General features: G+C 53.0%; 2 long non-coding RNA genes across 2 annotated transcripts; one reads left to right on the top strand and one right to left on the bottom strand.

The window, feature by feature from the left end:
- Window positions 1–40: 40 nt before the first annotated feature.
- On the bottom strand, window positions 41–27,593 carry LOC147582834 (uncharacterized). Its single transcript, XR_015248800.1, has 3 exons — window positions 26,890–27,593; window positions 3,040–3,119; window positions 41–209 (listed from the first exon to the last, which is right to left on the bottom strand). It is a non-coding gene; the product is annotated as an uncharacterized LOC147582834 (long non-coding RNA).
- LOC147582835 (uncharacterized) lies at window positions 10,117–20,504 on the top strand. Its single transcript, XR_015248799.1, has 2 exons — window positions 10,117–10,744; window positions 19,569–20,504. It is a non-coding gene; the product is annotated as an uncharacterized LOC147582835 (long non-coding RNA).
- Window positions 27,594–27,948: the final 355 nt, after the last annotated feature.

Below are 27,948 nucleotides of genomic sequence, written 5' to 3'. Positions count from 1 at the left end.
TTTAAAAAAAATTTTTTTTAATGTTTATTTTTGACAGAGCATGAGCGGGGCAGGGGCAGAGAGAGAGAGGGAGACACAGAATCCGAAACAGGCTCCAGGCTCCGAGCTGTCAGCGCAGAGCCCCACGCGGGGTTCGAACCCATGAACCGTGAGATCGTGACCCGAGCCGAAGTCGGACGCTTCACAGACGGAGCCACCCAGGCGCCCCACTGAAAAAATAATTTTTAAAGAGATTTTAGGATTCTTCTATTAGATAAAAACAGCCATTTTGTCAGTTAAATAATTTGTCGTAAGCAGGGAAAAAAGTTTCATTACACGGGCATGCCCAGGTTTGCTGCTGGGAGAGGAGGTTTTAAATACAGCTGCCCCCAGGAGTTCAAAGATTGATTTTAAATGAAATCCGGGAACGCACATGCGTGTTCTGTCCCAGCCACGGAGCCTCATGAGACCAGCTTACAGTTCGGATACCAGCTCCTTTAAAAAGCTAGCATGTGGGGGGCATCTGGGTGCCTCAGTCTGTTAAGTATCTGACTTTGGCTCAGATCATCATCTCACGGGCTGTGAGTTCAAGCCTCGTGTTTTGGATCCTCTGTCCCCCTCCCCTGCTGGTTCTTGCATTCCCTCAAAATAATTAAGTAAACTTAAGAAAACAAAAAAAAAAAAAGCTAGTATTTGAAAGCAGGACGCTTTTGGAGGAGTTGGAGAAAATTAGACTTCACTGGTAGACGTGTCCCCCTGAGCAGGGAGACCCAGGATGAACGCTGGCGACCGCAGGGTCAGCCCCGCGTGACTTCTCCCCGAAGTGGCCGCGACGGCTGACCTCGCTCTTTGTTGACTTTGCGAGCCTGGATTTGAGAACGTGATCCCAAGAAATGTCGATATCCAACACCCTGTGGATGAACGAATCCGTGTTGTATCGGAATACCGAGCGTCCCGTCCCTCAGAAGCGCCAACTCTGAACGCAAGTTTTTAAGGAACCGAGAAGGGCCAGATTACGCACAAGTTGCCAGGTTGCCATCTGGTGCGTCGGCTGGAGGGGGTGGGGGGGGGGGGGAGCAGAGGTCTGCAGGGAGAGGAAGGAGGTGCTGGGCACGCTGCTGGGCAGCACAGAGAGGGAGACCCAGTCCGCGACAGGGGCCAGCGGGCGGCACCTCCACGTGTGTGTGCCTACAGGGGCTCCCCGTCCTCTGGGGGTGCTTCCTGCTCCTGCAGCAGCCTGTGCCGGGCGCCCAGGTCAGCACTTGGATATGTACTTGTCGTCGTGCCGGTCACCTGCTCACTCCATCTGCCTTGGCCAGCAGGGGTCCTCCTGAAGTGTGGCTCTGCGTTTGTCTTGCCCCACAATACACCTGACCTCCATCTGATCCCGTCACCTGGGCAGGGGGGCAGTTCCGGCTCCTTCGAGGCCCTCAACAGCAGTGGCTCAGAAATCTCTGGGCATTGGGATCACCTAGGGAGCTTGTGAAAAATACAGACTCCTGGACCGGAGCCCTGCAGGCCCACGGAGTTGGAATCTTGGGGAACAGCACCCGAGAATCAGCATTTTCCATAGCAGTTTGGGGCCCTGGAGCGGGGGGCGGGGGACCTGCTCTCCAGGCCGGGTTTCTCCCCTGTTTCCACAGATGTTGGAAAAACTGAAGATGCTTTCGGTAGCCAGGCCCCGAGCATCTCATTCTAGGTGGTTCTGCCCCAAAAGAGGGGCTCGGCCTCTCTCTGGTGGCCTACCAACTGGTTTTCGTTCCAGAAGGAATGCAAGAAGGCAGAGCTCGGGAAGTGACACGTGGCCCGTGCTGTGGAATTTGCTGGGCCTCCTCCGTGGTTTGGCCCTGAGATCACGCGCTCAGGTGACCTGGCAGCAAATGTGACAACAGTTTGGCAGTGACAAAGCATAACCCGTGGGCGGGGGAGGGGGACGGCCGCAAGATTTGGGATCTGTCGCCGGCACAGGCTTTGCTCTTCTAGGCTGACGGGACCCACGTCATGCAAAGCACGAACGAGTCTAATTGACCGCTGGAAAGCGCGTTCGTCTGACCCGGCCAGGTTTTTGTCCCATGTCGGAGTGATGTGCCGCTTTGAGTAACACAGACCCGTTTCAGAATAAGATCAGCTGTCTCTTCTTAAATTTTTTTTTAATGTTTTATTTATTTTTAAGATAGAGAGAGGGGCGCCTGGGTGGCGCAGTCGGTTAAGCGTCCGACTTCAGCCAGGTCACGATCTCGCGGTCCGTGAGTTCGAGCCCCGCGTCAGGCTCTGGGCTGATGGCTCAGAGCCTGGAGCCTGTTTCCGATTCTGTGTCTCCCTCTCTCTCTCTGCCCCTTGCCCGTTCATGCTCTGTCTCTCTCTGTCCCAAAAATAAATAAACGTTGAAAAAAAAATTTTTTAAAAAAAGATAGAGACAGAGCATGAGTGGGGGAGGGGCAGAGAGAGAGGGAGACACAGAATCTGAAGCAGGCTCCAGGCTCTGAGCTGTCAGCACAGAGCCCAATACGGGGCGAGAACCCACGAACCGCGAGATCTTGACCCGAGCTGAAGTCGGACTCTCAACCCACTGAGCCACCCAAGCGCCCCAACAGTCTTTATTTAAAAAAAATTTTTTTTAAATGTTTATTCATTTTTGAGACAGAGAGAGACAGAACATGAGCAGGGAAGGGGCAGAGAGAGAGGGAGACACAGAATCTGAAACAGGCTCCAGGCTCTGAGCTGTCGGCACAGAGCCCAATGCGGGGCGAGAACCCACGGACCTCGAGATCTTGACCCGAGCTGAAGTCGGATGCTCAACCGACTGAGCCACCCAGGCGCCCCTTTAATGTTTATTTTTGAGAGAGAGAGAGAGACAGAGCACGAGCAGGGGAGGGGCAGAGAGAGAGGGAGACACAGAATCCAAAGCAGGCTCCAGGCTCCCAGCCATCAGCACAGAGCCCGACGCGGGGCTCAAACCCACGAACTGCAAGATCGTGACCCGAGCTGAAGTCAGATGCTCACCCGACTGAGCTACCCGGGCGCCCCAAACAGCTGTCTCTTCTTAAAAATTATTCCTACCTTTTGTTTCAACGGGTAGGAGGATCTCAGCATGGATGGATGGATGTGTCCTGATACTTGTTCATTATTTTTGCAACTGTCTGTTTAAAAAAGAAAAAAAAATTCCACCAAGAGTCAGAAACGAGATGGGAAGGTGGGGACTCCAAATGTGGCCAAATGGAACTTAATTTACTAATCACGTGTTTTATCTAAGCGAAATGGATACCAGAATTCTTCTTCGTGCTATTTTCCAAGAACGCTTTTCTTTTTCGTTTGCTAGCATGTTTTTTATTTTGTTTGAGGTGCGGCACGCATACGGTATAATCCCCCTTTGTGTACGATTCTGTGAGAAATGAATGGTCATGTAACCGTCACCACGGCCAAGATTCAGAGCATCGCCCATCTCTCCCCAAATTCCACCTGACTTTGTAGCCAGCCACTCCCCCGTGCCCTGCCCCGAGCAAAACCACTGCTTTCTTTAGGTCCCTGGGGTTGTCATTCCCAACGTGTCACAGAGATGGAACTAAACGCTATGTATTTGGGCCCGGCTTCTCGTATTCAACAGTCTGACTCTGAGATTCAACCCTGCTGTTGTGTGGGTCCCTTCGCCCTTTTATTTGAGTCGTGTACCACTGTATGACCCTCTGCGATTTGCGTTTCCATTCACCAGCTCAAGGACACGTGAGTCGTGTCCAGTTGGGGAAGATTATGAACGAAGCCATTATCAACATTTGTGCAGACATGTGCTTTCATTTCTCTGGCGGTGAGAATTCTGAGTCCTAAGGTAGATGTATGTCAATTGCCATGGGGGCGCCTGGGTGGCTCGGTCGGTTGAGCATCCGACTTCCGGTCCGGTCATGATCTCTCGGTTTGTGAGTCGAGCCCCACATCGGGCTCGCTGCTGTCGGCACAGAGCCTGCTTCAGATTTTGTGTCCCCCTCTCTCTGCCCTTTTCTCTCTCTCAAAAATAAATAAATACTAAAAAAAAAAAAAAAGTGCCAGCAACTGCCAAACTGTTTCCCAAAGTGGGTGTGGGCCCAGTGGCCCCACATCCTCACCAGGTTTTGTGAGGGTTTGTTCCGTTTTGTTTACAGCCATCTTACTTGGTACATAGTGATACCTCATGGCAGACTTGATTTGCATCTCACTAAATAACTTGTGATTTGGAAAATCCTCCCATAGGCCCACTGTCACCTTCCTAGCTTCTTTAGCAAAACGTCTGGTCAGATCTTTTCATAATGTTCTACAACAGGAATGTTGGAGAGTTATTTATAGATTCTGGACACAAGTTCTCTATCAGACACATGTTTGGCAGATCTTTTCTCACAGTTGGTGTCTTGCCTTTTCATTCTCTTAACAGTTTTCCCCAAAGAGCAGATTTTTTTTTTTTAATTCTGATGAAATCTAACTTATTTTGTTTTTGATGAGTCCTTCTGTTAGTGTCCTATATTTGGCGTAACTCAAGGTCACGGGATGTTTTCCTAGGTTTGCCTCTGGAGGTTTTGTGATTTTATGCTTTGCGTTTAAGTCTGCTGTCCATTTTAAGTCAGATTTTGTTTACGATGCAAGGTGCGGATCGAGGTTCGTTTTTTCACTGTGGATGACTAGGTGTTCCGGGGCCATTTATTAAAAAAACTATGCTTTGTGTATTGAATCCCCCTTTGCAGCTGTGCTGAAAACAAATTGGCCACACACGTGGGGCTCTATTTCTCGACTCCATTACGTTCCACTGGTCCAGCTTTTTGTCAGGACCAGGCTGCCTTGATTCCTATAACGTCGCGGTAATATCGAAACAGAAAACGTGAGTCCTCCGACACTGTTCTTTTCCGTCATTGTTTTGGTTATTTGAGATCTTTTGCCTTTCCCAATAGACTTTCAAATACACCTGTTAATCTGTACAGGAAAATGTTGCCGAGACGTAGATTTATAGATCCTTCTGGAAAGAATTTAGCATTTTAACAATATAGTCTTTCAGTCCATGAACACCGTTTATCTCTCCATGTAGTTGGGTCTTCTTTGATATCTCTCATCATTGTTTGTAGTTTTCAGCATATAGAACTTGCACAGATGTTGGATACATACCAGAGTTTTTCATGGTTTTTTTGGTTTGGTTTGTTTTTCGGCGCTATTGTAAATTGTAGTGTTTCTAAAACTTTGACTTCTTATTGTTCATTGTTAGCATAGTTGAGTTTTGTATATTGACCTTGTATCCTGCAACCTTGCTAAACTCACTTATGATAAGTTCTGGTAGTCTGTAGATTTCCTTTATGTTTTGTATATAGACAGTCATGCCATCTGCAAATAGAGACAATTTTATTTTTCCCTCTTCAGTCTGTCTCTATTTTTATTTTCTTGCCATATTACACCATCTACGATCTCCAGTATGACATTGAATGGAAGTGGTAAGAAAAGACACCTTTGCTTTGTTCCCAATTTAGGGGAAGGATATTGAGTGTTCTTGCCATTAAGTATGATGGTACCTATAAGTTTTTCGTAAATGCCCTTTATTGGATTGAGGCCATTTCTTTCTCTTACCAGTTTGCTGAGAGTTCATCATGAATGAATGTTGAATTTTGTCGAATGTTTTTTCTGTATCAATTAAGATGTTTACATGTTTTTTCTGTATCTGCTGATATGATGGATTACATTGGCTGAATTTCTCATGTTGAACCAGCCTTGCCTTCAGGATAAACCTTCCTTGGTTGTGATGTATTATCCTTTTTTATATTTTGCCAGAGTTGATTTGAGAATGTTTTGTTGAGCTTTATTTTTTCATTTAGGTTCATAAGCAATATTGGCCTATGGTTTTCTTTTCTTGTGGTATCTTTTGTATTAGGATAATGCTAGCCTTATAAAATGACTTAGGAAATGTTCCCTCCTTTCCTGTTTTCTAGAAAAGTTTGTGTAGAATTAGGACTATTTCTTCCTTGAATGGTGGTATTTACCAGTGAAGGCACCTAGTCTGGTGTTTTCCTTATTAGAAAGTTGTAGGGGTGCCTGAGTGGCTCAGTTGGTTAGCGTCTGACTTCGGCTCAGGTCATGATCTCACACTTCATGGGTTCAAGCCCTGCTTCGGGCTCTGTGCTGTAAGCTCGGAGCCTGGAGCCTGCTTTGGATTCTGTGTCTCCCTCTATCTCTGTCTGTCCCCTCCTTGTGCTCTGTCTGTCTCTCTCTCAAAAGTTAACATTAAAAAATTAAAAAAAAAAAAAAAAGCCGTAACTGTGAATTCCATTTCTTTGATAACTATGAGATTATTCAGGTTATCTATTCTTTCTTTTCTTTTTTTTTCCCCAGCCCATCCCCCCACCCATCTCCCCTCTGGCAACCACCGGTTTGTTCTCTGTATTTAAGAGTCTTTTTTGTTTCTCTCTCTCTTTTTTTTTTTTTTTTTTTTGTCTCTTTCATTTGTTTGTTTCTTAAATTCCACATACAAGTGAAATCATATGGCGCGGTCGGTCCGGCTAGGCGTTTATCAATTTTGTTGATCTTTTCAAATAACCAGTTTTTTCTTTCATTAATTTTCTTTGTCATTTTCTGGATTTTAATTTTGTTGACTTCTGCTCTTATCTTTATAATTGCATTCCTTCAGTTTACATGTGCCGTTCTTTTTCCTGGTTTCCTCAGGTAGAAGCTTGGGTAACTCACTTGAGACCATTTTCATTTTCTAACGCTTGATGTTATAAAATTCCCTATGGGCACCACTTTATTTGCATTTTATAAATCTTGAGATGTTGTATTTTTATTTTTAGTCAGCTCAAAATAATTTCCACTTTCCCTTGAGATTCCCACTTGGATCCCTGGGTTATTTAGAAGTATGTTTAACTTTCAAATATTTGGGAATTTCCCAGATACCTTTCTGTTGGTGATTTCCAGATTTATTACATTATGATCGGAGAAGGGACTTTGTCTGATAGCATTTCTCTGAAATTTGTCAGGGTTTGTTTTATTGTCCAGAGTAAGGTCTACCTTGGAGAATGTTCTGTGTGCCCTTGAGAAAAATGTGTATCCTGCCGTTGGGTGGAATGTTCTGAAATGTCAGGTCAAGTTGATAGTATTGGCCAGGTCTTTTATATCTTTACTGATTTTCTGTCTTTTTGTTCTTTCAACACCTTAGAGAGGAGAGTGTTGAGGCCTTCAACTATAATTCTGGATTTGTCTATTTGTCCTTTGGGTTGTTTTTTTTTTTTAATTTTCATTTTAAGCTTATTTATTTATTTTGAGAGAGACAGAGACAGCATGAATAGGGGAGGGACAGAGAGAGAGAGAAAATCCCAAGCAGGCTCTGTGCTGTCAAGGCAGAGCCCCATGCAGGGCTCGAACTCACAAAACCACAAGATCATGACCTGAGCCGAAACGCTTAACTGAGTGAGCCACCCAGCTCCCCCTATCCTTCGGGTTTTTGATGCATATGTTTTGAAGAGGCATGCCGGCCTCCACTTCGGTCTCCATGTTATTAAGTGTTGTGCCCGTGCACTTGCTAAAATTGCCCCGCAAAGTTGCAAGGTGCTGAGAAATGAGGGCTGGAGACGGAGGCCTTGAACATAACGGCCACCGGGCGCCGGAAGGAGCCGACCCTCCTTCACTGCTGGTGGCAGAGCATTTGGGGCGAGCCTCCCGTAGGGCCTTTCAATCAGTGAGGTGGGGGAGGTCACTGCATAAAAAGAACTGATTCTAAACTGGGACTCAGGATCTGGAGCGGCCACGCTCACGTCCTTACCCCACCCCAGGTGACCTCAGGCAGAGCCCTCGACTGCTTGGACCCCCATTTCCTCAAGTCCCTCAACACGCATAAGCTGAATGCCTCTACTGGATGCTGGGAAAACCAAATGACATAAAGTGTGGTTGTTGCCTTGAAGATGCTTATACCCTCTCCTTTCTTTCTTTTTTTTTTTTTTTTAAGTCTATTTATTTATTTTGAGAGAGCGAGAGAGCACAAATGGGGAAGGGGCAGAGAGAGAGGGAGAAAGAGAGAATCCCAAGCAGGCTCTGCACTTGCAGGGCCTGAGGTGGGGCTTGAACCCACAAACTGCGAGATCATGACCTGAGCTTAACCGACGGAGCCACCCCGGTGCCCCGGTGTACTCTCTCTTTCCCTGAAGAACACACCAGCCCCCACCCTCCACCCTCCACCCCTGCGTGTGATATCCCGCCTCCTCTCTGCTGGTAAACCTTTAACAACCGCTTTGGGTGGGAGAACCCTATTGGCGGTGTTTGCCCAGATTCCATGGTGGAAATACCCCCTCCGTGGCACGTTTCAAGCTACCAGGGTGACTCAGAAGAGACACCCAGGCGCGCACCGTCATCCGGCATTTCCGCTGTAGGGCAACAACAGACGTCGATAACCCCGAGGGCATGGATAATAGGAAAGTGTCGCAAAAATAAGCAGGGAGTGATAAGTTCTGAGTATTTCATCACCTTGGGTTTGAATATAATTCATTTAATTATAAGCTTATATTATTGGATTTTAATCCTGGCCACATACACCAACCGATATGCAAAACTGATAATTCAGCCATCAGCTGTGCGGGTTCAGAGGTGCACAGAGACCCGATCCCGACTCGGACAAGGCTCAGACAAGCTCCCCCAGCAGGGAACGAATTGGTTCGTGTCACAGGACGGTCCACAGTAACTCTTCAGCAAGGGGTCTTGGGTTTTCTGTTTTCAACAACGTCTACAGTAATCTGGCTCCCTGCGGGGGGCGAGCGGCCAGCCTGGGAGAGCCTGGGGCCTGCAGGGCTCTGATTGGCCAGCCCTGGCCACGCCCCCTCCGGAGGGGCAGGGGGTGGAGTTAGCAGCAGGGGACCGGAGCCCAGGGCAAGCGTCAGGAAACCTCGGAGTGACGGGCGGGCGCGGGGATCCCCTAGTCAGCGAGGGTCTACCACGCACAGCCTCGGAGGCGCTTGGGTAACCGGAACTCCCTCAGAAGCATTCAGGTTGAGGCTTTGCAGTCTTGGGATGTTCTCAAACTTTCGGTGCTCAAGGGTTTCAGAGTCCAGACGTAATCCGTGTTTGTTTGCACAAAGGAAACAGTAAATATAAGCGGTGGATCCGAACGCAGTTATCGCCCCAGCCTCCAGCGCCACGCCCCCAACCCCCTTGCCCTCGTGGGCGCCCCGTCTGGGCTCTGCCTCCCAGACACACGGGCACGGGCACGAGGGGGATTCTGTTGCGCTTTTGCGGAAGTAGACCCAGACCACACACGTGACCCTGCAGCTTGCTTTTTCTCACCTTGGAGCTAAATCTTGGGGCTTCCCTCCCAGTCAGCAGAGAGAGCCCTGCAAACGCGAGGGGTGACTCTAGCCAAGACTGGCAGCTGGAGGCCTTTTCATTCATTGCTCCTACTGAAGACCTTTCGAGACTTCTAAATTTGGTCAGAGTGTCGGAGGCCGTGCAGGGTGCCTGCGTGCTAAAAATACCAGCCCCGGTCTGGGGTGGAGGCTGCCCCCGGGGTCCTCCACAGGCACCGTCAGTCCCCTCCTAAGACCCTTGGACTCTCTGTGCCAACACCGGTGCCCCAGGCCACGCAGATGGCAGCGCGGCACTGGTCCCCAGGTGACCAGGCTGGAATACCCAAACCTCGCCAAAGGGAGTCACTCCCCGCTGTGGTCTCGTGACCTCCTCGCTCGGTACGACCGCTGCAGGGTTTGGACCAGGTCTGGGTACCGCTTTACTGATACTTATTTTCAACTCGTTTTTTGCTTGTTTATTTCCTCTTTCTTTCTTTCTTTCTTTCTTTCTTTCTTTCTTTCTTTCTTCTTTCTTTCTTTCTTTCTCTTGTGAGAGAGGAAGAGAGTCCGTGCAGGTGAGAGGAGAGGGGCAGAGGGGGTGGGGGAGAGAGAATCTCAAGCAGGCTCCGCACTGTCAGCGAGAAGGCCTAACCAGAGCTCAAACTCACAAGCTGTGAGACCATGACCTGAGCCCAAATCAAGAGTCAGATGCTTAACCAACTGAGCCACCCGGACGCCCCTCAACTCACTTTTAAAAATTAAATACTTGTTGAGATGAGCACTGGGTGTGGTATGTAAGCCAATTTGACAATAAATTATATTTAAAAATAAATTAATTAATTAATTAAATTAAAATTAAATGCTTTTTTTAGTAGGCTCCACACCCAGCGTGGAGCCCAATGCAGGGCTTGAACTCATGACCCTGAGATCAAGACCTGAGAGCTGAGATCAAGCTGAGCTTAGTTCCTGACTGAGCCACCCAGACACCCCAAATACGTTTATTTTTCAATAAAACTTCGCAACACTATAGTAAATGGAAAATCAGTATCACCCGTCATACATAGTAATTATATAGAGATAGACATTATCGACCATGATAATAAATAATGTTGTTATTATTAGCCTTTTTGAGCCTTTGCTCTGTGCCAGGAGCTGTTCTAGACTCTATGATATTAACTCACTCAATGAGTTGCTGCGGTCCCCCAAGGGAGGCACCGTGTTGTCCCCTCCCTCTGTCATGAGTTAAGAGGCTCAGAGCGGCGGCCCTGAAAATGGACACATCACCCTGGAAACCAAAGGCGAGGCCACCTCAGTCACCCTGGCGCCCATGGGCGGGGCACCTCAGCTATGCCGGACTTTGAATCTGATTTGCTTCTTGCCTGATTCACCCATCTACTCAACAAGTGTTCGCTGAGCACCTGCTGTGTGACCTTGCTGGGGAAAGAGAGGATTAGGACTCTGTCCCTGCCCTGGAAGAGCCTGCCTGCTCGTCGGGAAGGGTGTGTATGGACCAGCATGTGGTTGGGGCTTCAGAGCTGGGTGCTGGGAGGGGAGAGGGCATTCTCCAGCCTGGGCTGGGGGTGGAGGGGTGATGCTGGGTGAAGGACGGTGGGAGACAGGTGACATAAGGGGCGGGGAGAGGGAAAGGGAACATGGCAATTCAGGTCCGTTAAAAAGATGGAATAAAGTAGGATTCATGTCTTCAATGACATCCCTGTTATTAACATACTAAGAGGATTTCACCTCAGTTTTCCCCATCTGTAGAATGGGAATAATGGGGCCATCCTCCTAGAGGAACACCCATGAGGATAAACATGTCACACAGCCTCCAAAGCATTCTGGTAGTTCCTGCCACACAGTCAATGCTCAAAATGTCACTACCCATAATGACGATGATGATTACTGCTTCTGGCAAGTGCTGGTGTTTTCCATTTACCATAGCAGCGTGGTAAAGGTGTTTTTTTCTTTAATTTTTAAAAATATTTTATTTATTTTTGATAGAGAGAGATGGAGCACAAATGGGGGAGGGGCAGAGAGAGAGGGAGACACAGTATCGGAAGCAGGCTCCCGGCTCCGAGCTGTCAGCACAGGGCCCGACGCGGGGCTCAAACTCACAAACCGTGAGATCGTGACCCGAGCCGAAGTCAGACGCTCCACCGACTGAGCCACCCGGGCGCCCCAAGTGGTTTTTTTTCAATGTATTTGATTTTTCAAAGTGAGTTCAGAAGTGGTACCCTCGCAGCGAGTTTAAGCTAATATCCACGTCGCTGTGTTTGTTCTCATTTGCATCCGCCCTGGAATTTTACAAGCACACAAAAAAATTCACCCGAAATGTCCACACGTCCCTTTTATCGTCCTGATGCTCTATTTAGAAAGAAATGGAAATCCAAGGCTATTCTTTTAAACTCATAGCAATCCACTGACTTGACGGGGAACTTCAATTCCTTACCAAACGGTAAAAGCAACCTAATAATGAGCAATATTTCTAAGTAGCACAGCTCCCAGTGTGGGGCTTTCTAAATCTGATCTAGACGGGCCAAACCTTCACCTTTCCCAACCGAAGCCTCTCTTTGCGGAGCGATACGGCTTTGCAAGGACATCTGTCGGAGTCGCCACGCCTCGACTAGGAGAAGATGACTTTTTCCCGCATCTCTCCCCGCCTCCAACTGTGCTCGGTGTGGTGTCGAGCAATATGGGGCTTTGGGGAAAATGAAAAATCTGGAGTTACTGTTTAATCAGGCGAGAAAAGAAAAGAGCACAGGCTGAGTGAGACCAGTTGGGTCTCAGGTTCCTGCTACCTCCTCCCATTTGTAAGGGACGGTGAGCCAGTTACTGTTTCTGGGCTTCAGTTCCTGCCTGCCTCAGTTTCCCTCTCGGTAAGGTCACCTCTTGGATTCTTGAGATTGTGCGTGCTAAGCAAGTATCTCCTATTATGATGACGATGATGATTACTGCCTGTATAGACAGGGTAATCCCCCTTTTGCTGCAAGGAGCTTTGGGGATCACATGGCATAGCCCCGGACGGCATCTGCCCTTTTGAAGCAGGCTTAGAACTCTGGCCAGAGCTGTGCTGAGGGGGAGGGGGCGGGGGTGAGATCCAAAGTCAAAGCCACCTCAAAAGGACTATAAAAGGGAAACGGAATCCAAAGAAGAGAAGGTTGAAGTTGCTGCTTTTCAGAATTTTTCTTCACAGGCAGTGCAACCTGGGGGAGACCCGTGCCAGCCCCCCCCCGCCCTGCTCCGTGTGCCCCGTGCCCCTGCACACACGAGGCCCAGACAGAGCCATGGCTGACGCAGGACGCCCGCCGAGCCCACAGGTGGAGTGTGAGGGTCAAGCATTTACTACTCTGCTGCCCCCATCACGCTAATAACAGTGGGATTACCGGCCCACGGGGAATGTTCCAGGCTCTCCCCAGTCCAAGCAGTCGGCCCTGATTCTCTCGTTTAATCAACCATCCCTGGAGGGAAATGCCGGCGTGACTCACCTTTTGCGAGAGAGGAAAGCAAGGCACAGAGAAGTGAAGAAACATGCTCCAGGCTGCACAGCTCATAGATGGAGCCAAGGTTTGAACCCAGGCCGTGCGGCTCCGAAGCCCAGGTGCTCCAGCCCCCGGTGGCCTGCCTCCCCGGCCGCTGCCAGAGCTGGGCGCTGATGTGGGCACCCCACAACCCGGGCCTCAATGGCACAACGACCCTTGGTCATTTGGTCCTTAGCTTCAGACGCACGGCCGCCCTCTGGTAGAGCCGGGCCGAGGGTGGACGGCGGAGAGGCGTTGCCTTGGGCACAAAATTTAAGGAGGCGTCGTCGGACAGGGAAGCGTGTGCCCCAAAGAGTGGACTGGCCTCGGCGAGCTGTGCGGAGGGGCAGGAACAAACTAGGGAGGCGGGGGACCTCCCGAGGCCGGAAATAACAAAGACCGGTCCGGGACGACTCGTACTCGGGGAAGTGACACTGGGGCCTTGGGCTCTCCCAGTGCCCCCCTGGCCGCCCCGCTCACGCCTGACCTCCTCGTCTGCGCGGGCCTCTGAACACCTTCAGACCGGATGCAGCTGGGAGCGTCACTGCTAGATGGCGATTCGGTTTCTGCAAACGAGTCCCGAAGGGACCTCACGGACGCTCGGGAATCCGTTCGTGCGGCAGGCAGACGGTGGCCTTCCGGAGATGTCAGGCCTCCAGCCACGGGGAACTGGATTCTGCCAACAGCCCCGAGGAGCGGGAAGCGGATTCTCCCCCGGAGCCTCCCGAAGGAACGCGGCCCGGCCGACGCCTTGCCGTTAGCCCCTCAAGGCCCCTGGGCGCCTTCTGACCTCCAGGTCTGTACGAGGAGAAACCCGTCCGTTTGAGCCACGGAGTTTCTGGTCATTTCGTACAGCAGCAGGAGGAAGCCCCGTGCCTGTTTTTACTCCTGTTAGAACGTTCGTTTGCTGGTGGGGCTGGCACAGTCTGCTAGGTGCCCTCTGGTCGTGTGGTCCAAAACCTGCATGTGAGACTGGCCAGGAGGAGGAGGGGACCCCCCGGGGACCCCATCTCCCCACGCCCCTCCGGAGAGGAGGTCTGGTCAGCCGGACGCACCACTCCCTCCGTGCACCCCTATTTGCTTCGTATACCACGACGTACTCTGGGTGTAAACACAGGCAGTCCTGAGACCCTTCCCAGGGCTCTGCTGAGACCCTGAACACCTTGTCATTCCACCGGAGTTATCTTGAAAAACGAGCAAAAGGAGGCCCGGAAGGGTCAAGGCCACACAGCCGATCAACTTAAACGGAACGAGGCTGTGACCTCGGGCTCCCACCCGTCATCAGACAGTCCTTCCGTTTTGGTTTGGCAGAACAGAGCAGAAACTGTGGCTTATCCCCCGTATCTGTGTGCCTCTCTCACCCCGGTTATGATTTTAGCCGGTCAAATGACCACCCAGGACAAAGACACGTTTCCCTCGCGGTGAGGCACGGCCATGTGACACAGCGGTGTGGGAAGTGTTCTTAAAAGGAGCAGGGGACACCCTCCTCTGCTCCTGTCTCTTTCCTCTTGGCTGGAAAGAAAATACGATGGCTGGAGCTCAGGCAACAGTTTTGGAGCATGAGGATGGCCAAGTCACACGCTGTGGAAGCCTGAGACCTTAAAAACTTTGTGAAGCCTCTCTAGCAGGGCTGTGTTCCCTCTGGAAGGCCTAGGGAAGAATCTGTTTTCTTGCCTTTCCTGGCGAGGCCACCCAAACCCCATGATGCGTGGTCTCTTCTCCCATCTATCTTCAAAGCCAGGAAAGGCCGGTCTTGTCTCTCTCACGCTGACGTTGGCCCTCCTGCCTCTCTCTTCCACGTTTAAGACCCTTATGGTGACTCCCAGCTCCTCCGGATAATCCAGAATAATCTCCTCATTGAAAAATCAGCTGATTAGCAACCTTCCTGCCATCTGCGACTTTAATTCCCCTTGCCAGGAGAGGTGACACATCACAGGTTACAGGGACCAGGATGGGGACATTTCGGGATGGGGGCACTATTCTGCCTCTAAAAGAGCGGGGATGTCCTAGTCCCACACTTACTACAGTGAAGAGAGAAGATTCCGGACGTGAAGCAAAGGCCTCAAAGCGGCCACCTGCTGGCTCGGTCCCACCAATGGGCACGCCTGGTCCTCCCCGCTTTCTTTACCCTGAATCAGCTGCTGAGGTCCCACTGGCTACTTTCACATGAAAATTCACAGTTCCTGTTTCCCTTGACTCAATAGAGGGTCCCGCACCCTGGGTCTGCTTCCTAAGACGTTGACATCAACTGCGTGGGCTGCGGCCGCCCCTCGAGGACAGGCCACGGCTTCCCCACAGTCCTCACCCTCCATTATGGCCTGTCGCCCAGTCTGCTGCCTCTGGTCACGGGGCCTGCCTGACCCCCGCAGGGAACGCAGTTTGTAACATTTACTAAAAAGCATCTCAGGGTGCAGAAGTTACCCAGTAAAGGGTCGTTAGTATTTCCCCTGTTCAAGAAGACACATCGACACGGCGATTCTCAACGTGGGATGTCCCTAGGAAACTTCTACAGATCTCAGCGTCCGGACCAGTTTCACCAGGACATCTGGCGTGGGGCCCGGCCCAACATTGCCACAGCTCCCCAAGAACTCCGGCCAGCAGCCAGGCGGAAAACCGGGGCGTTCGCAGACCTTCGCAGGCCGTCAGGGCTCAGGCGACCTCAGCACAACTGTGGAGCAGGCCTCTATCCCCAGCCGTCCCTCCCAGAGAGAAAAAGAGGGCACATGTGAAGATTGTGAAACCATTCGTGAAACGCCGGTGGCTGTAACCAGGAGCCTCTGCTGCCTGAGCATCCACTTCCCGCTGCAGATACTGGAAGGCTGGCTGGAAGCTTCTGGAAGCTTCCATCACCCAGGCATTCCTTCGCAGTGACTGGCGGGGGCTCCTCAGACCAGTGAGGGGCAGATTCCAGACGCTGTATGTAGTTCCCTTCTTTTTTTTTTTTTAATGTTTATTATTTATTTAAAAAAATTTTTTTAATGTTTATTTACTACTGAGAGACAGAGAGCATGAGCATCGGAGGGGCCAAGAGATGGAGAGACACAGAATCTGAAGCAGACTTAAGGCTCTGAGCTGTCAGCACAGAGCCCGATGTGGGGCTCAAACTCACCAACCGTGAGATCATGACCTGAGCCGAAGTCGACACTTAACGGACTGAGCCACCCAGGCGCCCCTGAAGGGAGAGGTATTTAAACAGAAGAGAGAACACTCAGCCGGGCTGTCCACGGGGGTTCTGCAGAGACATCACCCGTCCTACACACGGGTGCCCCGGGTGCCCTTCCCTGCCCAGCTAGCGTGTGACCACGTTCCTGCTAAGGCCCTCCCCCAGCTACTGGGCACTCCCCCCCCCCCCCCCGCCACCCCACGGGATGGAAACCTTCCAGGGCCACAATTCAAATGCCTCCCAGGCCAGGCAGGCAACCAGGATGGGCAGCAGAGAGAGGCAGAGTGCGAACATTGCCCATTACTCATAATACTGACATCCTGGATGCTAATTTGCAATTTTTAGAAACGTCCCCATTTGCTAGAAAACGCCATCGGCGGCTGGGTTTGCCTGGGGACCTCCATTTCCCCTCTCCGTTGGCTGCTCTGGGTTCCCTCTTGGTTCTCCTTAGAACACTGTGCCTCGGGGCGCCTGGGTGGCGCAGTCGGTTAAGCGTCCGACTTCAGCCAGGTCATGATCTCGCGGTCCGTGAGTTCGAGCCCCGCGTTGGGCTCTGGGCTGATGGCTCAGAGCCTGGAGCGTGTTTCTGATTCTGTGTCTCCCTCTCTCTGCCCCTCTGCCGTTCATGCTCTGTCTCTCTCTGTCCCAAAAAAATAAATAAACATTAAAAAAAAAAAAAAAAAAAAAAAAAAAAAAAAAAGAACACTGTGCCTCCCCGAGGCCTCCCGTGACCCAAAATAGCCACAAGCGGGCTATTTTTGCAGGACTCTGATAGCACAGGTCTGAGGGGCCAGGAGACGGGTCGGTGCTGGGGCTGGATCCTGTATTATCCTTTATCATCCGACGCTGCGTGGGCTCAGAGCGGGGGACTGCAGGCCTTCAAGAAGCCCAGGAATGTTCCCACTGGTGACTGCCGGGGCGGGAGGGGGCGGGGGGTTCCAGACAGCCCTCGGTGGCCATAAATAGGACAGCCCGTGCCGGTGGAGCCCAGCAGGCAGGTGGCTGCAGGGTGGAAAGCAGGTCTCTGCTCCACACGCACTCAATCTGGTCCTCTCCCAGGGCCTAAGGGAGACATTTCCCTAACATTTGCATGGCAGTTGCTGGGGTCCTCAGTCAAAATGCATGCAAATCCAAGTTCTGTGCCGCAAAGTTAATCCTTGATGGGCATTGTCTCTGACATGCTCCAGAGAGCTGGTGACCTTTCATCCCCCAAATGCATGCTAAGCACCAGCTTTGGGCGGGTGGTGAGCTGGGAGCTGGGTTACCAGGGAGAGCGGGACAGCCTGGGCTCGCCCGCCAGTGGGGGGACATGGCCCTACGGAACAGTTGGGGGCTATCACAGTGACTGGTGATGGCTGTCAAGGGTGAGGGTAAAGTTTATATTTTTATTTGTTTAATTTTAGTTAAGTTTATTTATTTTGAGAGAGACAGAATTAGAGAAAGAATCACAAGCAGGCTCCACGTTGTCAGCCCAGAGCCCGACGCGGGGCTCGAACCCACGAACCGTGAGATCGTGACCCGAGCCGAAGTCGGACGCTCAGCCGACTGAGCCACCCCGGCGCCCCGGGTGAGGGTAAAATTTAAAGAGGGTTCTGCAAGAATGTTCTTCACAGCTTTCCTCAGAAGACCCTCAGACTAGAAATGCTCATCAACAGGGGAAGGGGAAACAAATGGGGCTGTATCACGACAGAATATTCTAGATCTCTGAGAACAGGCGAGGCACCCAGCCACACATACTTGGTGTCACGAGAAGGAAGCCAGACCTCGAGAGCCTACTATCCGCTCCCACACGTGAATCTCGAAAGCAGGAAAGTCAATGTATGGGGTTGCAAATAAAGACAGTGGTTACCTTTGGGTGGGGCGTGGGGCCGGAGGGGCCCAGGGGAGCACCCGGGGTCACCTGCTGTCTCTAGATCTGGCCGCTGGTTACCCCGTGTGTGTACTTCGTGAAGTCTCATGCACCCGGTCAGTTAAGATGTGCACCCTTTTCGGGGCGCCTGGGTGGCTCGGTCGGTTAAGCGTCCGACTTCAGCTCAGGTCACGATCTCGCGGTATGTGAGTTTGAGCCCCGCGTCAGGCTCTGTGCTGACAGCTCAGAGCCTGGAGCCTGTTTCAGATTCTGTGTCTCCCTCTCTCTCTGACCCTCCCCCGTTCATGCTCTGTCTCTCTCTGTCTCAAAAATAAATAAACGTTAAAAAAAAATTATTAAAAAAAGATTTGCACCCTTTTCTGTATGTACATTTCGTGTCTCAATAACAAGTTTACACGAAATAATAAAGCAGGGAAGGGAGGAGAGGAGGGGAGGGTGGTTGGAAATTGCTAGACCAACTAGTGGGACTGTGCCCTGCCCGCTCCGTCCCATCGCGTGGCCAAAGGATGGAGGTTTGCCAACAGCACGTCTACTCCCCAGATGGGCCGCCTGGGGTGCTGCCCAAGCCGTGGACCGCAGAGCTTCGGGAACCCCCAGGGCAGCCGGGCTCTGCGCAGAGACCTGGAACTTGGGGGCAGGGAGTGGAAAACCCCAGCCTGCGGTCGCCCCAGGGGACCTGGCCGCCCCTCCCGAGGAAAACATAAGATGGGGATGACAGAACGATGTCCTTGGAGCCTGATGGATAACGTCCCCGTGTATGTCCTGAATGCTCCACAACAGTTAAGTGCCTCTGTTGTGACCAGCAGCATTTATTAGACGCCTACTGGGTGCCGGCACACGCCGATGTGATTCCAGTGCTTACCCAGAGGAGATGCTTTGTAAAACGTCAGTCGACTGAATGGTCTGTTGATTTGTTACAGTAACCCTTGCGGGGACTGTCACAGCCTCCGACTGTCACAGCCTCCATCTACCACTCAGGAGCCGGCTTCGGAACCCTCCCCTCTTGAGGCCTCGGTTTCCTTCCCTGCGAGACAGATCATGAGAGTGACTGACTCGCTTTGCCAACAGCCCCTTGGGCGGGGCGATTCTCTGCTGTGGGGACCGTCCCGCCTCGGAGGCGGCATAACCGCTGCCCCGGCCTCCATTCCCACAAGATGCCAGCAACACGCCCCTCCCGGCTGTGACAACCAAAATCTCTCCAGACATCAGCAAGTGTCCCGGGGGACGGAATGCTGGTTGAGGGCCTCTGGGTTGTAGACAAGAATGCCACAGGATGGTGGGGTGCGAAGGACGCGGCAGAACCCCCAACAATTAGTAATCACCGTCAAAAGAGCGGGCAAAATGCCGGGGCGAGGATTTGAGCTCAGGGCCATCTGACCTCACACCAGGGCTCGCTTCTGACCTTCACATTGCGCTTGGACGCCCAAGGCCTTGTCGGGGTGCGGGTCCTGGTGTGGCGGGTCTGGGGCGGTGACCCTTGCGCCTGGCAGCCCCCTCCCCTGCCAGAGCCCTTGAAGCGTTGATGGCCCAGAGTGGGGGATCCAAAGGGGCATCTGCGGGGGCGCCTGGTGGCTCAGTCGGTGAAGCGTCTGACTCTTGATTTCCGCTTGGGTCGTGATCTCGGGGTTTGTGAGATCGAAACCTGCACTGGGGGCGCACTCTCTCTCTCTCTCTGTTTCTCTCTCTCAAAAACAAATAAACTTAAAAGAAAAAAAAAGAGGCACGTGCCACAGGTCTCCACTGCACTAAATTCTTTTTTTTTTTTTTTTTAGTTTGTTTATTTTAACGCGGGGGGTGGAGAGAGAATCCCAAGCCGACTCCACGCTGTCAGTGCAGAGCCCGACTTGGGGCTTGAACACACAAACCGCGAGATTGTGACCTGAGCCCACCCCCCCCCCCCACCTGAACCCCAAGAGCGCCTGGGGGAGGGGTGCGGCCGCAGGGAAGTCGGGCTGCCGGGGGTTCGTGTGGTGATGAGGTGTGATTTCAGCAAGGAAATTGGCCAAGTCAGTGCAGGATGTCAGAGAAGGTTCCTCAAACTGAGGCAGCAAGGGAGGTAGAGAGGAGGGTCTGACTCACCTCCCAGCGCTTCGGGTCGATACAAATATACCAACATCTCCACGCAGCGTTGCTGATTCTTCCAGAATCGCTTCAAAGTAAGAAACAGTGCCAGGCGCAGATCATGCTACCCCGGGAGGATGGGACAAGACCACGTGACCTCTACGGTCTTCTTGCGAACACCCAGAGCCCTGGCCCAACCACGAGAAGAACGGCAGGCCGGCCCCGACTGGAGGACATCTCGCAAAACCTCTGAGCCGAGTCCCCAAAATGGCCAGATCAGCAAATCCAAGGAATGATGGAAAAAGCGTCACAACCCCGAGGAGTGAGGAAGCACGGCACGTGTCCCAGACGGGACCCTGGAGCAGGGAAGGGATGGAAAACCTGGTGAAGTCCACATAAAGTCTAGAATTTAGTGACTAATAATGTGCCGATGTCAGGTTCTTAGTTTGGACAAATGTAACCCGGTCGCGGAGAAGGGTAACGTTCCGGGAAATTCAGGAAATTCAAACCGAGGGAGGGATAATCCGGGAACTCTCTGTACAGCCTTTGCAACTTTTCTTCAGAGTTCAAGGGCACCCTTGAAGTGCACAGGGAGCCCAGGGAGCTTGTATGTACAGAAATGTGCAAAGTAAAAAATTCAAACCTGCTTTTCAGCCCTTCTCTCCCAAGTCCACACCCCAGGAGCTAAAATGTGATGTGTGGCTTTTCCTTACCTTCGAGAGTCCTTCTCTTTTCTTTTTTCCTTTCCTTTTCTTTTTTTCTTTTCCTTTTCTTTTTCCTTTTCCCTTTTTTCTTTTCTTTTTTTTCCTTTTCTTTCCTTTTCTTTTTTCTTTTCCTTCCTTTTTCCTTTCTTTTCTCTTTTCTTTCCTTTCCTTTGCTTTTTTCCTTTCCTTTGCTTTTTCCTTTGCTTTCCTTTTCCTTTGCTTTCTTTTTCTTTTCCTTTTTTCTTTTCTTTTCTTTTTTCTTTCCTTTTTCTTTCCTTTTCCTTTTCTTTTTTCTTTTCCTTTTTTTTCCTTTCCTTTTCCCTTTCTTTTCTTTTCTCTCTCCTTTTCCTTTCTTTTGTTTTCCTTTTCTTCTCTTTTCTAAGTTCATTTATTAATGTTGAGAGAGAGAGAGAGCTCACATACGAGCGGGGGAGGGGCAGAGGGAAATGGAGAGAGAATCCCGAGCAGGTTCTGCACTGTCAGTATGGAGCCCGATGTGGGGCTCGATCTCACAACCGCGAGATCGGGACCTGGGGCAAAATCAAGAGGCAGATACTTAACCAAAGGAGCCACTCGGGTGCCCGAGACTTCTTTTAAAAGAATCTTCCAATGCCACGTGACCCATCCTTGTGGAGGAGTCCTAAATCGGGGTGGGGAGGGTCTCTGGAAGAATCCACACTTGGTCACAGCTCGGAGACCCACGCGGTCTGAGCTTCCACCCCGCGTGAGGCCCTCTTCCTCCTCACACCAGGAACTGTCACTGGCCCCATTTTCAGGAGGAGGAGACTAAGGCCCTGAGTCACAGCCAGCGGTGAGGAAGGGAGGATGCGGGCCTAGGACCCCAATGGCAAAGCCCACGTGGGTCACATGACGTAGCAGCGCCTCCCGGGGCTTCTTTCCCACCAGGGGACGCACCCCCCTCGCGCTCCCTCTCCCCACGGACCTGGGAGCTGCTAGAAATGCCCCGGGCGCTGCCCCCGCTGGCTGGGTCAGGATGGGCATTGTAGGGAGCTTCTGGAGCCCATGGGCACAGACACTCTGAGAAGCCTGCTCGGACTCTCTCCCCTTGAAAGGGACTCCAGTGGGAGGCCCGGGCCCATCGTGACTCCAGAGGACACACTGAGAGCCGGGACAGCAATGCCAGGAGGCCCCGGGCCTGGGCTCAAGGACGTTCGGGTCTCACGCTTCAGCCGGGCACTTAATTAGCATCTTCCTCTTTCCAGCCCAGGAAATGGCTTTAAAAAGCTCCCTTAGAACCCAGCCCTGGGAACCCCGGCACACCAGTCCCTCGAGTCCCCGGGGAGGCTGCTGTGCCAGGCCGGACAAGGCCAGGAGAAGATGCATGTGTGCAGACGCCCGGGCTGGCTCCTGGTCCTGAGCACACATGGCTCCCGCTGTGGGTCCCGTGGGCGGCCGCCCTCCTGCCCCAGTGATGCAGGCACGGACCCCAGCACTACGGAGACTTATACCAACCCCAGCACAGAGGGGGCCGGGAGATGGCTGGGGAGGCGGGTGTGGACACAGGACATGCTCTTCTCTCCTCCGACCTCTGATCTTTGTGGACAGGGAAGCTTCTGGTAAGGGTCTAGGCTCCGCGGCCTGGATGCAGGACTGCCTCGGCCGCCCACAGCCCGTGTGGCCTTGGCAAGCTACTGCGCACACATCCCAGCCTCGACTTCCCCGTCTGCAAAATGGAACTCACAGGGGTGCCCTGAGGACTAAGACACTCGGTGAGAGAGACCGACAAGCACCTGACTCACACCTGATGACTGCTAGAAAGGTCGACAACTGGCGGAAAAGCAGGAGGAGCCAAATGGGGTGAGGCGGAACACCCGGATGGGTTTGAAGGCAGCTCTCGGGGGACCCTGAACCAGAGTGGACGAGCCACGTCAAGGGGGCACCACACAGGAGGACACAGTCATTCCTGAACGTGGAGGATAAGTGTTCTTCCCAGTTCAGAGTCCAAGGGCAGGGCCCGGTGAGAAATGAAAATTCAGGGCACTTGTTAGAAAAGTATGGGGAATTTTTTTTTTTTAAATAATTTGTTTTTTGATGTTTATTTATTTTGGAGAGAGAAAGAGAGACAGAGCATGAGCAGGGGAGGGGCAGAGAGAGAGGGAGACAGAATCCGAAGCAGGCTCCGGGCTCCAAGCTGTCGGCACAGAGCCCGACGCGGGGCTCGAACCCACGAACCGCGAGATCATGACCTGAGCCAAAGTCGGATGCTCAACCGACGGAGACACCCAGGAGCCCCAGAGGAAGGGGGAATTTCAAGGCAGTGACAGCAGAGCAGGAAACCGAGCGTGGGGGCCCCGGGCAGCTGACCGGGTCACATGCCCATGAAGCTGGCCTCGCCCAGGGGCCCGGCTGCCTTAAAAGTGAAATCTGGAGACCGCTGTCAGCAGATGCCTTTACCCACCAGCCAGGCCCTTCCAGCCCACCCCCCTCACCGCCCCCGCCAGCGGCTCCCCATTAGTCAAAGTGCAAATCGGTCTGGCAGTCAGCGTGGCCCGCACCATTATCAAGAGGGGCAGAGCAAGGAGGGGAGGGGACTCTGGGAAAAGTCACATCGTCAGCGGGCAGCCACGGGAGATAAGCCAGGCAGCGGCTGTCAGCCTCCAAGCTGCCAAACTTTTGCCATGATGCCAGAAAAGGCACTTCCCTGGTTCCCATGGTCCTAGAAGAAAAGCAGCTCAGACACAGGGACATCCACTGTCCCAGGCAGTGGCAGCCCCTCTGGGTCTTCTACACGTCCCCCGGGCACCGTGCAGGTGGAGCCCAGCATTGGGTAGAGCCCTGCAGCACGGGGGGCCCTTCCCAGGACATCCCTGGGGTGCCTCTGGCCCATGGCAGCCAGGAGGACAGGCCTTGAACCTGCAGACCGCGGGGTCCACACTGGGGAAGGCTCCTGCCTGAGGCCCCGGGAGCTTCTGGAAGCGTTCAGATGGGGGCACAGAGGGGAAGGGAAGGAAACAAAGCAAAAGAATTCTGGGGGTGCCCGGCTGGCTCAGTCCGTGGCACGTGCGACTCTTGAACTTGGGGTTGTAGGTTCGAGCCCCGAACCTCTGGGTGTAGAGATTACTTTTAAAAAGATAAGATCTTAAAACAAAACAGAAAAAGGATTCTGGCAGAGGGGTCACTGCCACAGCCATCAGGGGCCAGTTTGGGTGGGCGGCGGGGGGAGGGGGGAGCCAGGTGACAGGAGGAACTTGGGAAGGCAGGGCAGGGGGTTAACCCGTCACCTCACACCAAGAGAAACACCAAGAGAGGTGGCCGCAGAGCCCAGGCCCCATTCCCCGGGTGTCCACACTCCGGGGCCGTTACAGACAGCACCCCCCGCCAAGCACGCTCCCTGCCACGCCAAAGCCCCCCCAACAGTCCTGGTGACCAACCACAGAGCCCAGGCATGCGGCCGCCCCGTGGGCTCCACTTATCTGGCAACAGTTCTGTGACGTGCCCCTGTCAAACTAAGTCCTCTAGAAGAGGAGCCCAAGGGTCCGGGAGGAACCTTCTCTCTGGGCTCGCACAGCTGATCAGTGACAAAAGCAGCACGGATGCAAGTCACATTCAGGTCCTTTTGTCTCTCCCCTCCCAGCATCCGATGCTCTGTCTCTTCCTGCTGCAACGCAGAGAAGGCCAGGGTCCCCAGGGGGAGTGCCGGGGACGACAGGGACACAGCGGTGGGGGCAGGAGGCCTCACTTGGCTCAGTGCTTCTGAGTCACATGACATTCGACGTTTGGAGGGCAGCCTGGGGTCCATCCCGAGCTTCGAGGGTGGGCTGTCGGAGGTGGGGGGGGTCACACCCCCCGACGTGTGTGCTCAGAAGGGCCTGTGCTTGGTCTCATGCTCTGGGATTTTTTTTTTTTTTTTTTTTAATGAAGTCTGTTTCATTTTCTTTTTCTTTTAGAATATTTTTTTTTTAATTTTTTTTTCCACGTTTATTTATTTTTGGGACAGAGAGAGACAGAGCATGAACGGGGGAGGGGCAGAGAGAGAGGGAGACAGAATCGGAAACAGGCTCCAGGCTCCGAGCCATCAGCCCAGAGCCTGACACGGGGCTCGAACTCGCGGACCGCGAGATCGTGACCTGGCTGAAGTCGGACGCTCAACCGACTGCGCCACCCAGGCGCCCCATCATTTTCTTTTTCTTAATGTGTATTCGTTCTTGAGAGAAAGAGAACGAGCGTGAGTGGGGGAGGGGCAGAGAGCGAGGGAGACCGAGAATCCCAAGCAGGCTCCGCACTGACAGAGCTGAGCCCGATCCGCGGCTCGATCCCACGAACTGTGACATCATGACCTGAGCCCACATCACGAGTGGGACGCTGAACCGACTGAGCCACCCGGGCGCCCCAGCATCTTGAAATTCTCAACAGTGTTTGAACGCGGGCCTGGATTTTCGTTTCGCACTGGGCACCACAAATTCCACTGCCCATCCTGCCCCACCGTCCCGGGGATCGGGCAAAGGCAGGGTCCCGCCCGAGGTGGAACATTCCAGGTACTGGCTGCTCAGGCCACCCTCACCTTGATGTGCTCGTGTCCGGGGCAGGTCCGCAGCCTCTGGCTGGGCGGGAGCTGGGGAACTTGGCTGCAGCCGGACCCTCCCGAAGAAGGGTCGGGCCTTACCTGGAGTTCCGGGAAGAGGGTCCCCCCGCCCCCCTGCCCAGGACCTGCTGTCTACTCCCAGCTCCCACATGGAGAAGTTTCCAGCCCCCTCTCCTTCCCAGTCTTGGGCAGTCTCGTGCTCCCAGGGACGGCTGCGCCTCCTTCACCCCGCCCAGCTTCTTCCCTCCATCCACCCACCTCAGGGAGGGCCCGCTGCTCTCCCCCTGCACACGGCACACACATGCACAGGCTGTAGAAATTCCCTGCGTTGGCTTCTTGTCCCTGAGTGGGGTGGGATGCGGAGGCATTTATGCCACTCCTTTGTGTCTCACCAAATGCAGAGACAGCTGTCATTCTTGCCACCACTCTGCCCCGCCGCATGCCCGCCAGTGTGCACGCCCACATCTGGAAAGAGCACTTAGAATGTTCTACGTTGCATCCCTGTGGTTTGGCCGGGGAAAGCCCCACTCCCAGAATCCAAGGGTGCCTGTGCGGTGCTGGCCTGGCCAACCAGCTTATTGCATAGGCCTCAGCCTCTGGTTCAGGGAGAACATTACCCAAATCGACATGATCTGAGTTAATTCTGTGAAAGTGCTGCGGAGAAAGAATCTGACTTTCTCCTGGGAGGCCAGGTGGGGAGATGTAAACCTTGAGCTATCGGGGGCCAATTGGAGAGGAAGACAGAGCCAGAGATGGAATAAAATCAAGTCCTGATGACAGCATTTGAGCTCCCGGATCCAGCCGTGCCTGAAGTCCATTTCAGTTTGCATAAACATTATTTTTCTTAAGTCGGTTCCGTCGAGTTTTGTGTCACTCGTGGCCGAAAGAGCCCTGAGCAACATACTGTCTCCCTCTGCTGTGAAGGATACAGCTGCATATGAACAGAACTCACATTTGGCTCTCACGGTTGCTCAGGACTTGGAGAAATTCCTAAAGTTAGCCAAAGGAAGGCTTTGGAAAGCAGCCTGTGCCTCACATCGATTTTTTCTCTCTAAGGCAGTTTGGCCGGGAGTCCTTCCAAAGAGTGCTCTTGTGTTTTCTGGCAGCACGGAAGAGGCTGTCTGCCTGTGGCCGGGAGAATCCTGGCCCCGGGTACGGGCGCCCTGCAGAATTCCCTTCCCTTGAACGTGGGCCGGGCTGTGAATATGACGGAAGATCACTCCCATGATTCACCAACAGGGAGATGATCCCGGATGGGCCTGACCAAATCAGGTGAGCTCTTGAAAGGAACCAGGACCCTTCTGAGATCCGGGAGTGAAAGTGGGAGGGGGCCTAAGGAGGGCGGTCCCATGGTGGAGACTTATGGGTAGCTTCCAGAAGCTGAGAGCCGTCCCCGGCCAGCAGCGCGTGGGACAATGGGGTCTCGTTCCTGAGCTGGTCAACAACTCGAGGGAGCTTGGAGGTGGGTTTTTCTGCAGTTGAGGCCCCAGATGAGAACACGGGCCGGCCAGCCTCTCGTGTGCAGCCTCACCAGACCCTTGACAGAGAACCCAGCTAAAAGGTGCTGACTCCTGACCCACGGACACCCTGAGAGAATAAATGGGTGTCGTCTCAGCCACGGAGTTTGTGGTCATTTGTTATGCACTGAAAATTAACACACTTCTCTGCCTGGCTCTCTCTCTCTCACTCATTTCACTCAGGCCTCTACTCCAATGTCACCTCCCCGGAGGCTTTCCCCGACCCGTGTCAGGTGGGCCCCTGTCTCATCACCCACCACCCCCTTACCTGCATCAGTGTTCTTCACAGCCCATCCACCTGCCACGGTGTCTACACCACAGGCCTGCTGACTTGTTCCTGGAAGTCCAAGAAAGAGGCCTTGTCCCGTCCGTGCCGCTGGGCCCAGAAACTGGCACGTGAGGAGGCTTCTCTAAGCCCGGACCGAACAAGTGAGTGAGTGAGTGAATGAATGAATAAATGAACAAGGAAGTAAATGAAAACCACCAGCTTAATTGGCCACGGGTACTGCCACGCTGCAGCTCTTGTGGGGAGCTGATAAGACCGTGGTTTCCTGTTCCCCTCGAGCAGCTGAGGCAACTCCCCGTGACCCCTGTGGCCAGGGCCGTGACACCCCTTCTCACGGTGCGTGCAGACAGAAGGCTGGGGGACCTCGTCCCCAGCCGCCCCTGGGGACCCAGGCCTGCGTTTCAGTGCCCGTGCTGCCCGTCCCTCCCCCCAGTCTGTGCCATGCGTGCGGCCTCCGCTTGTTTACTGACCTCCCCAGACCTTGGCCTTCTCATCTACAAAATGGGGACACGAAGGGGCACCTGGGCGGCTCAGTCGGTAGAGCGTCCGACTTCGGCTCAGGTCATGATCTCGCGGTCTGTGAGTTCGAGCCCCGCATAGGGCTCCAGGCTGACAGCTCGGAGCTTGCAGCCTGCTTCGGATTCTGTGTCTCCCTCTCTCTCTGACCCTCCCCCGCTCAGGCTCTGTCTCTCTCTCTCTCTCTCTCTCTCTCTCCCTCTTACAAAATGAATAAAACATTAAAAAAAAAAACAAAAACAGGTACAGTCCAAGGTGGCTTGAGGATTAAATGCACTCATACGTGTCCAGGCTGAGAATGGCCCCAGCAGGTGCCCGGTAAGCAGGTGCCACCACAGAAACAAATCTGCAGTGCTGTGGAGGAGGGTGGTGTTCCATCAACCCCCCCCCCCCACTCCTCCCTTCTTGGGGCAAGCCGAGGTCCGTGTTTGGCCTGGTCTGGGGCACGGCCAAGCCAGAGCCGGGAACAGGACAGACCGTGAGTACGACGGTGTCCCAAGGCCACGGGCAGAGGGGCTGGTAATA

The sequence above is a fragment of the Puma concolor genome, chromosome A3 (assembly GCF_028749965.1).
Source record: "Puma concolor isolate L17-30 chromosome A3, mPumCon1.1.hap2, whole genome shotgun sequence".
Lineage (NCBI taxonomy): Eukaryota > Metazoa > Chordata > Mammalia > Carnivora > Felidae > Puma > Puma concolor.
This window is presented reverse-complemented; position numbering and strand designations above follow the sequence as displayed.